Source organism: Bidens hawaiensis, unplaced genomic scaffold, assembly GCF_021521415.1.
Source record: "Bidens hawaiensis isolate Kalapana, Puna unplaced genomic scaffold, B.hawaiensis_p1.1 tig00003237_1, whole genome shotgun sequence".
Lineage (NCBI taxonomy): Eukaryota > Viridiplantae > Streptophyta > Magnoliopsida > Asterales > Asteraceae > Bidens > Bidens hawaiensis.
In genome coordinates this window covers 2,152,638-2,160,515 of record NW_027491176.1, presented here as the reverse complement: position 1 = coordinate 2,160,515, position 7,878 = coordinate 2,152,638, and positions in this window count along the sequence as shown.

Sequence of the window (7,878 nt, the reverse complement as noted above, 5' to 3'; positions counted from 1 at the left end):
GCCTGGACTCCCTCCTATACGACAAGTCGAATTCCAAATCGAGTTGACACCCGGTGCAGCACCCATAGCACGAGCCCCGTATCGGCTCGCACCGGCGGAGCTTCAGGAGTTGTCCACTCAGTTGCAAGATTTGTTGGATAGGGGTTTTATCCAACCTAGCTCATCGCCATGGGGAGCCCTGTCTTGTTTGTCCGAAAGAAGGACGGGACTTTCCGCATGTGTATCGACTACCGGGAGTTGAACAAGGTGACGGTCAAGAACCGTTATCCTTTCCCCCTAATTGATGATTTGTTTGACCAGCTTCAAGGATCGAGTTACTACTCGAAGATCGATCTGCGATCTGGTTACCCCCAACTAAGAGTGCGCGAAGAAGATATTTCAAAGACGGCTTTCAGGACACGGTATGATCACTACGGGTTTTCGGTTATGCCTTTTGGCCTAACCAACGCACCAGCCGTATTTATGGATCTCATGAATCGAGTATGCAAGGCGTACCTCGACAAGTTTGTGATTGTGTTTATTGATGATATCCTGGTCTATTCCAAGGACAAGGCAGACCATGAAGAACACTTAAGGGTAATTCTGGAATTATTGAAGAAGGAACAACTATATGCTAAACTCTCGAAATGTGAGTTTTGGCTTCGCGAGGTTCACTTTTTAGGACATGTGATCAGCGAGAACGGTATCAATGTCGATCCCGGTAAGGTAGAGGCCATCAAAAACTGGGAAGCACCTAAGACTCTGACTGAGGTGCGGCAATTCCTAGGACTGGCCGGCTACTACCGACGTTTCATCGAGGGATTTTCAAAGATTGCTCAACCCCTCACCGCTTTGACTCACAAAGGCACTAAGTACAATTGGGGTGACGCGCAAGAATCCGCTTTTCAACTGTTGAAAACCAAACTCTGTAGCGCCCCTATTCTAGCCCTCCCCGAGGGAACGGAAAATTTCGAGGTACACTGTGACGCATCGATACAAGGTCTCAGTTGTGTGCTGATGCAACTCGAGAAGGTTATAGCTTATGCCTCTCGACAACTACGGGTTCACGAGAAGAACTACACGACCCATGATTTGGAACTCGGAGCTGTGGTGTTTGCCCTTAAGATATGGAGGCATTACTTGTACGGTACCAAGTTTACCATTTACACCGACCACAAGAGTCTCCAGCATATCTACGATCAGAAGGAGCTGAACATGCGACAGCGTCGTTGGGTCGAGCTGCTTAAGGATTATGATTGTGCCATCAAGTACCACCCTGGCAAGGCCAATGTAGTGACCGACGCTCTCAGCAGAAAAGAAACAGATAAACCCAGACGAGTGCGAGCATTGCAACTCACGATTCATGCCAACTTACCCGATCAAATTCGCGAGGCGCAACTCGAAGCTTTGAAAGATGATAATCTTCCATCGGAACTCATGCGGGGCATGAACAAACAACTTGAAACCAAATCGGATGGGGTCCGATATTTTGAGAACCGGATTTGGGTTCCACGGTTCGGAGAGTTGAGAACTCTGGTGATGGACGAAGCACACAAGTCCCGATATTCTATCCACCCTGGCTCAGATAAAATGTATCATGACATAAAGGCACTTTACTGGTGGCCGAACATGAAAGCCGACATTGCCACCTACGTGAGCAAATGCTTGACTTGTGCAAGAGTCAAAGTAGAATACCAGAAACCATCTGGCCTACTACAACAACCGGAACTTCCAATGTCGAAATGGGAACACATTTCAATGGATTTTATCACGGGTTTACCTAAGACACCGACGGGATGCGATACCATCTGGGTGATCGTTGACCGGTTGACTAAGTCTGCACACTTCTTAGCGATTAAGGAATCGGACAAAATGGAAAGATTGACTCGCGTTTACATGAAAGAAGTGGTGTCTAGGCACGGAGTGCCTGTCTCAATCATTTCTGATCGAGATTCCCGTTTCACTTCGCACTTTTGGAAGTCGCTACAAAGCGCACTAGGCACCCGTCTTGATATGAGCACAGCATACCATCCTCAGACGGATGGGCAAAGTGAACGAACTATTCAGACCCTGGAGGATATGTTGCGTGCATGCGTGTTGGATTTCGGAAAAAGTTGGGAACCTCACTTACCTTTGGTAGAGTTTTCGTATAATAACAGCTACCACGCAAGTATTAAAGCAGCGCCGTTTGAAGCGCTGTACGGACGGAAGTGTCGATCACCACTCTGCTGGGCAGAGATGGGTGACAGCCAAATCACTGGTCCAGAACTGGTACTCGAAACTTCGGAAAAGATTGTTCAAATCCGAAATCGCATGGCAGCAGCACGAGATCGCCAAAAGAGTTACGCCGACAAGCGCCGAAAACCTCTCGAATTTCAAGTGAACGATCGAGTGTTACTCAAAGTCTCACCTTGGAAAGGTGTGGTTCGCTTTGGAAAGCGAAACAAACTCGACCCACGATATGTTGGACCCTACCGAATAACTGAGCGCATTGGTCCGGTGGCGTACCGACTGGACCTACCAACGGAACTCAGTGGCGTACACAATGTATTCCACGTGTCCAATTTGAAGAAATGCCTATCTGATGAAACCCAAGTAGTCCCTTTGGAGGAACTGCAAGTTTATGAACAGTTACGTTTCATTGAGGAACCAGTCGAGGTTGTGGATTGGGAAACCAAAACGCTCAAGCACAGCAAAATTCCAATCGTTAAGGTTCGTTGGAACTCGAGACGTGGACCGGAGTTCACGTGTGAACGCGAGGATCAAATGATGAAAAAGTATCCTCACCTTTTGAAGGGCTGACCAAACACAGAAAACCGCGAAACCCGGCAAACCGTCAGAAATCATCGGAGGTATGAATTAAATTTCGGGACGAAATTTCTTTCTACTTGGGGATGATATGACAAACTGAAAATTTTTCTTACTTTTTCAGACACTCATCACGACTTGACTCAAATTTTTGGGACGAAAATTCTTTAACAAGGGAATGATGTGACAATCGTCAATTTCAGGTTAACTCCGTTAACTCAACTCCGTCAATTCAAACTTAAGATCACTGAATCTATAACGCACACCTCATTACATTTAAACTAGGGTTTAAATGACGCTTAACACTTACTACATGTGTAGTCTTTCGGGAATTGCACCGAAACGCAAACGAGTTGTCGCAAACGATTGGTGAATAAACGAAAAACGTCAAAACAGTAATTATGTGATAATTATGTGTTAGACTTATGTGTTGTGTGATAACATCGTTATAAACGTTAACTCAATGTACTAGAACTAGTTAGTTAAGCTAGAAAAGCAACAATCGAAAGTTGAGGGGCTTGAGTGTAACATAGTATTATTAAAAATAATAATAATAATAAACCCTAACTCATTTTTTTTCTTTCTCTTCCTCTAACCAGATCGGACTTCTCTTCCCCCCCCCCCCTCACGGCTGCCGCCACTTATATACACACATACAACCAAGTTTTCAAGCCTTTGATTGAAGATTAAGGTGCTAGGAAGGTATAAACGACTATCCTATGCATCCTTTATGCTTAATTTCGATGTTTAATGGGTTAATTGAAAACCATAGAGGCCGATTTATGTGTGTATGTAGTTTATATGATTGTTGTTGATTGGATGATGATATGATAACTAGAATGGATATTGTTACATGTTAATTGCTTGTGTCTTTGATTTGAGTTCAAACAAAAACCCTAATCATGTATGTAATGTGTAATTGATGTGCATTGATAGTGATTATGGAGTCTAGAGTGTTATATGAATGAATGATGGTCCATAGATAGTTAATATGTTGAGTTTGGATGCAAACAGTTTCTGGACAGATTGTGTTATTGATGTTTAATTGACTGTAACGAAGTGTAAATGTGAAAATTGGTTGAGATTATTGATACTACAGTAAACTAGGTTGAGTTTAGTTTCTAAAGAATATAAATTTGCAATTTTTGGACGTGTAAAAGTTAACTTTTATGATTTTACAAAAACGTTGTGCAAAGCTGAGCTGTTAGACCTGCTGTTAGGTTGTTTTGTAAATATTATATCTCATGAATTACAAAGCCAAATGGGTTGGTTCCACTCCTGGAAGTTGACTTGTTGAGTTAGGAACCTAACCCAAGTGGTCTTGCATTTGTTGGATTTTTCATTTAACGGGAATTTCAAATAACATTCTGTTGCGCATGAATTTGACTGTTATGAGCTTGCTGTAGTGTTTTGATCATTATGAGAAATCATAAAATAAAATATGTTCTGGAAACCTAACACATGCATGCTTTAGTGATGATTTTTGGTAAATTAATTGAGATGCTATGATTGGTGGAATAGTACAATCTTTCAAGTAGAATTTCTGTCTCGGTGAAACTAGCTGCTGAATTTTGTGAGAATGCATGAAACATGATAATTGCTAGTTAATTGTTATGTTTTGACCAAATTGCCCCTGCGGGGAATACTTGCTAAATAGTTGTCGTGTTTTGACCAAATTGCCCTTGCGAGGAATAATTGCTAGTTAATTGTTATGTGTGACCAAATTGCCCTTACGGGGAGAAATTGCTAGTGATGTACATTATTAATACATGACACATAAATAATTGCTCACACACGTATCGTATCACAAATGTATTTGTTAAAGTCACACACGATTCACAAACGAAACACGAAACATGTTATGTGCATAGGTATTATGTGCCGGGTCTAGAGACTCGATAATATTCCGACACTTAGAAAAATCTCTTTGTTGTTTTAGAACGCTAGAGAGAGTTTTTCTGTGACGTGCATCTTGGTGAATTATTTTGGGAATACTTCGCAAACAGTGAGTTTCACTTTCCCCTTTTAAACTTTTTAAACGCTTTTCACTTGGGGGAGATAACATACTCCGAAACGCATTTAAGATTTTGTTAATATAGATTATATATCACTTGTAAAGACTAAGTGGCAAACGTGTTAACTAAAGTCCTTCATTCACATCAACCGTTTAATATTGGATAATAGCGAGTCATTGTTGAGTAGTACTACTGGGTTTGACAAACCCCACCCAACGCTAAACTCGACTGGAGGTCGAGTGGGTGTAATCTTGGCTAAACACATACCATGGTCTGGATGACCTGGTGGCAAGGCAAATGATAAACAGTCAGCTTCGGTGTCGAACACTTAGTGATACTTGTTTTATAGGCTAGCTACCTATAGATATATAATTGACATAACACTATCTGGTAACGCAAAACGCTGAACGCAAACGCTAAACGCTTTATTTTATATAAACTGTGAACTCACCAACCTTGTGTTGACACTTTTAGTATGTTATTCTCAGGTAGCCGAGGCGGGCGCGCGGTTTAGGATCATGCATTGCTTGAAACACTTTTAATTATGCAAACTTATTTTAAACTGTTATCATTGGTTTTTAAGTCGTCCTGCGTGACGCAACATTGGTTTCTATGGTTTTACGCTTCCGCACTTATTTTCATTTAAACGTTTTTATGGTTTGATTATAACTAATGATTCTGATCATGTTAGTTCACACCCTCTGACGGTAAAACTCCGTTAGTGGATTGTGAGGGTGTGACATTTGATGAATCACTGGTAATAACCTGCCAATCCCAAAAATTATCGCACTTCTGTAGGTGACCTTGGTGTCTCCCAGTATTAATTACTTCAATCTTTGAAGGATCAACATGAATACCGTCTTCATTAATAGTATTACCAAGAAATTGGACTTCTCTAAGCCAAAATTCACACTTAAAAAACTTCGCGTCCAACTTCTCATTCTTTAACAACTCTAGAATTATCTTCAAATGCTGCTCATGCTCCTTCTTGGTTCGCGAGTAAATAAGTATATCGTCAATAAAAATGATCATGAATTTATCCAAATATGGCTTACAAACTCGGTTCACGAAGTCCATAAACATAGTCGGTGCGTTAGTTAGACCAAACGACATGACTAAGAATTCATAATGGCCATTGCGGTTTCTAAAAGCAGTTTTGTGAACATCTCCTTCTGCAACTCGCAGCTGGTGGTATCCAGATCGTAGATCGATTTTTGAATCATAACTAGATCCTTGCAACTGATCAGACAAATCATTAATTCTCGGTAGTGGGTACCGATTCTTGATGGTTAGCTTATTCAATTCACAATAATCGATACACATATGAAATGAACCGTATTTATTCTTCACGAATAAGACTGGTTCTCCCAATGGTGCTAAGCTTGGTCTAATAAAACCTTTGTCCAAAAGCTCTTGCACTTCATTAGACAACTCCTGCATCTCAGACGGTGCCAATCTGTAGGGAGATCGGGCTACCGGTGCAACATCTCACACAAGATTGATTCTGAATTCAACCTGCCTTGGTGGAGGTAACCCAGGTAAATCTTCAGGAAATACTTCTGGGAAGTCTCGGACAACATGAAGATTTTCTATTTTCTTTTCTTTAGCTTCCGAATCAACTACATGGATAAGAAATGTTGGATAACCTTTCCGCGACATCTTCCGAGTCTTCATGATACTAGTGAGCTTCAACTCTGAGTTGCTTTGATCGCCCTTAATAGTTAACGCTCCACCACTTGGAAGGGTAAACGAAACATCTTTTCTGAGCAAACAATTTCAACTTGGTTTTTGATAGCCAATCCATTCCCACAACAATGTCAAAACTTCCTAACTCAACAGGCAACAAATCGATGCTGAATTGATGGTCTCGTAATATGATACTACAATTACGAACAACTTGACTAGTTTCTATTAACTTCTCATTAGCTAGTTCTATTAAGTATTTTATTGTCTAGATCTGTAGATTTAATACCAAGGAGGGGTTCAAATTGCTTGTAAACAAAGCTTAAGTCGGCTCTGGTATCGAAAAGTACATAAGCATAATGATTGTTTATTAGAAACGTACCGATGACTACCGATGAGTCCTTCTGTGCCTTCTTCGCGTTCATCTCGAATACTCTCCCCTCGTTATGATTCTTGATCTTTGGGAAGTCTTTCTTTTAATACCTCACAAATCCACACTCAAAGCATCCCAGGTTCTGGTTACCTAATGCCGGCGGTATCATTTTTGCATAACAGTCGCGGGACAAGTGGTCGACTCGGTGGCATCGGTCGCACTTCTTGCATTCCCCGCCATGATTCTTCCCACATGAGTTACATCGGTTCATCTGATTAGAACTTCCTCCAGCTCTCCCGGTATTAGCAGAAAACATTCGACTCGAATTTTGTTTTTTTAAACCGTCCTCCAAAATTTCCAACCCATTTTCTCTTAAACTCTCCTGACTTCTTCTCAGGTTCAGCTGAATTGGCTTTCTTTTTGGTGTCCTTTAATATCCCCTTATGAACACAATCTTCAATAAGAGTTTTAGCAAGTTCTCTAGCTGACTGAATCATGTTGGGTCTCGAAGACGTGACCATGCCTTGAATCTCCAGTGCTAATCCCCAAACGTATCTTTCGATCTTAACATATTCCGTCGTTACTTGTCGTGGTACCAGTCTCGCTAAAGCATTAAATCGAGATGTATACGTTCCGATATCGGTACCCTTCATGGTCAGATTCCAGAATTTCGACTCTATCTTCAGCAACTCATTCCTCGGGCAATACTCCTTAATCAACATCTCCCTCAGCTCTTCACATGCCAAACCAAAAGCTACATCTTCTCCCATGTTCTGAATAATAGAGTTCCACCATTCGAGTGATTCATCTTCAAAGATCAGACTCTATATTTAAGTCTCTCAGCTGGAATACAGTTACTGATCTTCATAACAGATTCCATCTTCTCAATCCAACGAACTATTTCGAGAGGTCCTTCAGCCTCAATAAAAGATTTGGGATTATATTTCTGAAATGTACCGTAGGCATATCCAGATCCTGGATTCCCTGTTAACATGGTTTGTTCAAAAATCATCATTATTT